The 7,068-nt window shown below is 40.7% G+C and overlaps 1 pseudogene; it reads right to left on the reverse strand.

Annotated features, from left to right (window-relative positions):
• Positions 1 to 5,492: 5,492 nt before the first annotated feature.
• On the reverse strand, positions 5,493 to 6,825 carry LOC118023356 (annotated as a pseudogene).
• Between the last annotated feature and the right edge of the window lie 243 nt (positions 6,826 to 7,068).

The raw sequence follows: 7,068 nt of genomic DNA on the forward strand, positions 1-7,068 counted from the left end.
TTTTTCTTAAAGGATGATTTAGGATTTTCTATATATAAGATCATGTCACCTGTGAATAGAGATAGTTTTACTTCCTTTTCCAATCTGGATGCCTTTCTTTTTTTTCTTCACTAATCTCTCTGGCTAGAACCTCCAGTAAAATGACTAGATATGACTAGAGCAGACATTCTTGTCTTGTTTTTAATCACAGGGGAAAAGTATTCAGTCTTCATTAAGTATGATGTTAGCTGTGAGATTTTAGTAGATAGCCTTCATCAGGTTGATGAAGATCTTCTTTTTCTTTTTTTTTTAATTTAATTTTATTATGTTATGTTAATCACCATACATTACATCATTAGTTTTTGATGTAGTGTTCCAGACCTTCCCTTTTATTCCTAACTTTCTGTGCTGCTCTTGGATGGAGCGTTCTATCAATGTTTGTTAGGTCTAGTTGGCTTACATTGTTTTTTCAAGCCTTTTATTTCCTTTTTGATCTTTTGCCTAATTGTTCTACCCATTATTGAAAGTGGGTTATCGAAATCTACAATTATTATTGTGGAATTATCTATTTACTCAATTCTATAAATTTTTGCTTCATATATTTTGGGACTTTGTTATTAGAAGCATATCTGTTTATAATTGTTATGTCTTCCTGATGGATTGACCCTTTTATCATCATAAAATCTTCTTTGTCTTAAAGTCAGTTTTATCTGATATTAACATAGGACTCTAGCTCTTTTGGTTACTGTTTGCATGGTATATTATTTTACACTTAAGAGATTTTAAACCTATTTGTGTTTTTTGAATTTGAAGTGTATGTCATGTAGACATCATAGAGTTGGATCATTTTAAAAATCTATTCTGCCCAATGTCTGCCTTTTGTTTGGAACATTTAATCCATTTACATTTAATACAAGTTCTGGTAAGGTAGAATTTATACCTGTCATTTTATTATTTGTTTCCTATATGTCTTGTGTCTGTTTTGTTCCTCTATTTCTCCATCACTGCCTTCTTTTGTGTTAAATAGATACCATTTACATTCTCTTGTTTCTTTTACTCTATTTTTTGTTATTTCCTTAGAAGTTGCCCTGGGGATTACAATTAACATCTTAATATAAAACAATCTAGTCCGGATTAGTAACTAATTCAATTTCTGCAGTGTGTAAAGCTTTGCTGATAGACTGTATTTAGTGTAATATTCTTTTCAAAAAAGGCGAGTTGTTAAATATGACTTATGTTTATACATTTTAAGACTTCTATAATTCTATATCAGGTCACTTGTTTTTTGCTTTAAAGAACTTTTAATTTAGTTGAAGAGAAAATACAGACATCTGTGAACAGTCAGATAGTAGTGAAATCTTTAAATATGAATTCGAGGCAATCACAGGCAATGAACAACACATGTCTAGATGGGATATATGTAGTGGCTTAATGACAGAATATTTCAGAAAATCAGAGTTGGTGTGAGATCCATCACCCAAGCTCGTCAGAGAAGATTTTGTGGAGTTGGAATCTGACCTAGTATGTGTGGACACGAACAAACTCATTGAGATGCAAAGAGAATGAATGGGAACTCACTAAACTGTCTTCTGTCTTTTCAGTGAAATGGGCTGAGACCATCTGTTCACCGCTATATCCACGGCACCTAGGACATTGCTTGACAGATTGTAGGTGCTCAGTAAATATATTTCAGATGACCTAATGAGTGAATTTGGTTGAATAAATAGGTTACGGGTACAACTGGGACCTTGGAAGAGAGAAGATACACTCTAAAATGTCAACTTTGGACCATTTGCTTGGTAATCGATGAGGAGGAAACAGAGCCTTTAAGCCATCTGAGTAACAATTGGCTCTTGTAAGGGGTATTCAGTTGCTGGTATAGACCACTGCGATTATTCCCATTAGTTTTCAAGAATCAGGGAATATCCCAGGGTTTTCACTTACACTTAAAAAAACTCTAAAGAATAAAAAAAACCCAAAAAACAAAAAACACCTCTATACATCTATATTCTTTTCTGGAAGTTCAGAGAAAACAGATATAAGGACACTAAGTGTGTTTGCACATTTCAGGGATGGAAGAATGCGAAGGCGAGGCTCCGCATGTATTGATAGGAGAGAAGAGGAAATACATGGGAGAGTGACTTCAAAACATTTAAGAAGCTTTATGATTTTTTTCCTTTCTTAAATTCCCTTTCCAGTCTTTAACTCTCCAGGGCAGAGTTCAGAAAATCATCAGAAAATTTCAATAGTTTCAGCAAATATCAGCAAAAATAAATGGACAGAAATTATTTTTAAGGGTTTAAACCTGTTTCTGTTAACTCTTTAATGTGCTGTTTGTTAAAGGTTCTGTAAACCTGTGGTTAAGGACTAAGAAACTTGTACTGTCCTTCTATTTCTTGGTCTTTGGAGAGAGGAATCTAGCTAAAAGCCTGAGTTGGGAAGTGAAGTTCATCTTTAACTGCAGGGGCAAATCCAGTAGAGGGAGCTATGCACCTAGCTTTCCGTTTCTGGTCTGGAAAATAAGTGCACAAACAGGCTACTCCTCAAATAGTTTAGATAACCAAGACTTCATTTTATCTAGGGAGAAGGGAGTCTGGGACTATAATTTGGGTTTTTGGCAATCATAACTTTATGTTAAGGAATTAGAGTTATAGAATTGCTTTATTACCATTGGTGAATGTTGATGAGGGTGCTGCATGAAGACTGTTCTTCTGTTCTGCTTCCCTGGCAAAAAAGTCATTTAAGATTTTTTGGTACCAACCCCACAAAAAAACTGGCTTGAATAAACTCATCAACTGGATTAGATTCTGGGTATCCAGGATGGCTTGCGCAATGGGTTGGGCAGTTCTGCTAATCCTTGGAGGCTTTGATGCAGCGGCAGGCAGGCAGCCGATCGGGAGCCGGGATGCATTCTTCCTCCCTGACTTGGCAGCTTGCATTCCAGGAATCTCCGGTGGTCATCCGGTGCTATCACCACGGCTGACCTAGCAGAGATAGGGCCCCTCCTGTTCTCTCCCGCCTCACCTGACTCACTCCCACACCGTGATTCTTCCTTAGCACCAAGGTCACGGGCAGCCTCCTTGTGGCCACCTCCCCACGCCTTCTGCCACTGTTGGTTTTGCATAACATTTTGCTCATCCTTTCGTCATCAGATTCTCCTCGTGTTTCTGGTTAACAGTCCAGATAGGCTTAAGTGGGGGCTGGTTTCTTTGCCTTTGCTTATCTCTTGGCATTGAAGTGAATGCTTCAGTAATATTATCAGCCCATCTTGTTTAGCTTTTCTCTCGGATACAATTCCTTTGACATTCACTCTCGGTCTAGTGATATCTCTTGTATTTCTTGAGCCAGTGTTTAAATCTCTCGTTTTCATTTAGCATTTTTCTTGTTTATGCCTTCTCTTTCTAGCTAGAATGCTAATTAATACCTGTGGTTGAAAAAAAGCTCTTTTGACCTAGGATCCTGGTCTTCTAGGAAAGAGTCTAGGCTTTTTCATTTGGCTAAAGTGTTTTAGAGAAAAAAAAAATAGAAATTCAGTGTAAATCAGTAATTCTGCCCTCCACCTTTGAAATAAAACAGAAAGGGACTTGTGCTATTTGGGATTTGATGGATTTCCTCCTTTCCCCTGACAGGTTTTACTAAATGTCCCACTCCACTAATATGTTAACATTTCCGGGGTCAATGTGGGTTAAAAAGTCAGTGAGTTCTGTTTTGTTCTTATTCTCTTTGGCTCTTTTCTACTGTCTCCTTTAGGCTTCTTCTTTTTTTCTTTGTTCTAACAGGTCAGAACCTGCCCTTTGTTTGTTTCAGATGTTTGGAGTGAGAAGTCCAGTCCAATATTCAGGTAATCACTAATCATGTGAACTGCATTGTGAGATAGACAAACTGTTGGCCATTCTTAAAAGAGAGTTACAGAGACAAAATCATGTCATATGTCTTTGACCACTGTGTTCAGAAAAGATTTTAAATGTAAGAACTTAGGAAAGGACTTCCATCTGCTTTACTCTTATTTTGCAGTTGGTTCAGAGGTCAAGAAGGGAACGGGCGCCTCTAACAACCCTGTCACCAAGATGAGATGAGAAAGGTTGAGTTTCGAGGGTTTGGAGCAGTAGAGTAGGTTTGTGTTTGGTGTTTTTGGAGAAAGGGAGGAAGCCAGAGGGTAAGGCTATTGTGGTTAGAGATGGAAAAACAGAGAATTCAGAATGCAGGATCAGAATTTGAGAGGATTCCAGGTGCGGCTTCTGTGGACCGGAAATGGAGACAGAAATCTAAGGGGTTACGGAGAGTGAGCGTTGAAAACGAGGTTACCATGTGTGAGGAGCTGTTACTGTTGATCTGGGAGTTTCAAAGTTTGGGGAAAGATGTTCAATTCATCATTTACTCTCAGCAAGAGAAATTTTACTGCCTTAGCGACCATTTTGTTTGATGTTCCTATAGCTACTCTAGCTTCTGTTTTGATGGTATATATTTTCCCATTTTTTAATTATAAGTTTTATTTTGATTTTATTTATGCGTCACTTACATATTACATAACCTGGCTTCTGCTTTTTTTTTTTTTCAGTTGAGTTTTGCTTTCATTGATTTTGCTTAGTCCATGTAGCTTTATTATAGACTTTCTTTTTGTCTCATTTTTTTCTTGTCCTCCTCCCTTTACTTTTAAAAAAATTCTTCTTTCTTGGGGTGCCTGGCTGGCTCAGTGGGAAGAGAGTGTGACTCTTGATCTGGGGGTTGTGAGTTCAAGCCCCGTGCTGGGTGTAGAGATTACTAAAAAATAGATAAACTTAAAAAAAAAAATTCTTATTTCTTGACATCCTTTAGATTTAGTTTTGGTTTGCTTATCTTTAAATTTTTTTCTGATTCTATTTTTGTTTGGAGGTGGTGTTCTATTTTTAAGTCTCTTATTGTTCTCTCATAAAATAGAAGGACCTTGGGCTGCTTAAACTCTGTTCACTCCCTTCCCCTTGAACACTATTGCAGTTGTATTTTATCTCCAGAATGTTCTTTGCCACGAACTAGATTATTATTGTTTTACATAGTGAATTTGTTTAGATTTACTTACCTATTTACTACTCCAGTATCTTTGCTCACCATTTTTTTTTTTTTTTTACATTGAATTCTTTAGATAATCCTCTTGCCTGCAGTACGGTCCTTGCAATGTTTTAGTTAATCTAAAAATCTCCTTATTGCACTTCTTTCTTGAAAAGCAGTTGTCTAGGGGAACCTGGGTAGCTCTGTGGGTTAAGCATCTGCCTTGTGCTCAGGTCATGGTCTCAGGGTCCTGGGATGGAGTCCCTCATCGGGCTCCTTGCTCAGTGGGGAGTCTGCTTCTCCCCTGCTTGTGCCCTCTCTCTAGCTCTCAAATAAATAAATAAATAAAATCTTAAAAAAGAAAAAGAAAAGAAAAGCGGTCTTCCAGTAATTTATTATGGAGATTTCCAAACATATAGCAAAGCTGAAAGAATTTTTTTCAAGTGACTCTTTATATTGAAATAAGACACTTATTGAATATTATTATTTTATTTCAAGTCCAATTTTGGTTCCAGAGAAGGCAGTGTTGTCTTAAAGGCTTGGATAAGGTTTTCTTTTTCTTTTATTCCAGGAAGCTCACTTAACAACAAATACTTGAGGTTTCTTAAGCGATGTAAAGCAATGATGTCCTTGTCTGTGATATTCCCACAAGAAATTGTTTCCATTTCGAACATGCTTTTTTATAGATTTTCAAGTTTACCAAGTCTCTCCAAGCACCGGGCCTTGACTTAAGGGCACGCTCACAGCCTCATTTTCCCAACATGCTGTAAGCGTTCCCGTGACCAAATGCAGCGCTGGTTATACAAGAGTCGCCTGAATCTTGGGGCGCCTGGGTGGCTCAGTTGGTTAAGCGACTGCCTTCGGCTCAGGTCATGATCCTGGAGTCCCGGGATCGAGTCCCGCATCGGGCTCCCTGCTCGGCGGGGGGTCTGCTTCTCCCTCTGACCCTCCCCCTCTCATGTGCTCTCTCTCATTTCTCTCTTTCAAATAAATAAATAAATAAATCTTAAAAAAAAAAAAGAGTCGCCTGAATCTTGTATTCGCCCAGAGGGCCTGTGGGGGGTTGTGGAAGTCCTTCCGCCACCTCCCCGGGGCGGGCCGGGGCGGCGAACCGGGGCCCCAGTGCGCAGCAGCTGCTCACACACGGCCCCGTCCCGGCCTCCATCCGGACGCGCTCCCCGCGCACGGTATCAAACACCGCGTTCAACCAGTCCCGGGAGGATCTGCGGTCCCACGACCTTGAAGCCACAGAACTGCGAGAAATTTGTCCTGACAGCCTCACCTGATCTGGGCAGTGCCTGCGGGCGGGCCTGGGGGGCTCCCCGGGGGGCTTCTCGGTGGCAGGCCGGCTGGCACTCGGAGGCCCTGGTCGCTGTGATAAGAGAGCTGCAGAGCCAGCACCTCCCGCCTGCACGCTGCTTCTCTCGCGGGCGCCTCTCGGGGGGCTGGTGCCCCGGCTGGACTTCGCTGTCCCTGGCGGGAGAGGAGATCGGGGTCCCGTGCAGCTCGGCTGCAGCCTGGGGTCCCGGGGCCCCTGCAGCATTCGTTCGCTGGGTTTGGGTGTGTGGGGGGGGGGGGGGGTTGGGAGGGGAAGAGTAAGAAAGGCGGTGTTGAGTGGAGGTCAAGAGCACTTCTCACAAAGCTCAAAGACTTTTATAGTCGACACCCACATACTCGCCACCTGGACTCTACCATTGCTTGGAAAGAATATTTGCTGGAGCCAGAGTTCCAGCTTGCTGGTTACTTTCTGTCGTTCGGTGCGTCGTCGTGGGGCCTGCAGCGGATGGATATCAAGACGTCGGCTGTCAGACTTACGGCCATTTCTCTGTAGATAATCTATCTTCTCTCTCCCGCTGTTATAAAAAAATTCTTTCATCTCTGACGTTCTTTAGTTTCACTGTGATGTACCTCCCAGGTATTGGGGTTTCATTAAGTGTCATGATCTGAGGACGGCTATCTTTCAGCAATTCTGAAAAACCTCTCGTTATCTCTTTGTTATTATTTAAAAAAATATTTTATTTATTTTAGAGAGGGGGGAGGCGCAGAGGGAGAAGAGAATCTTAA

This window comes from Mirounga leonina, unplaced genomic scaffold, assembly GCF_011800145.1.
Source record: "Mirounga leonina isolate KUSES-001 unplaced genomic scaffold, KU_Mleo_1.0 Mir_179, whole genome shotgun sequence".
In the NCBI taxonomy this organism is placed as follows: domain Eukaryota; kingdom Metazoa; phylum Chordata; class Mammalia; order Carnivora; family Phocidae; genus Mirounga; species Mirounga leonina.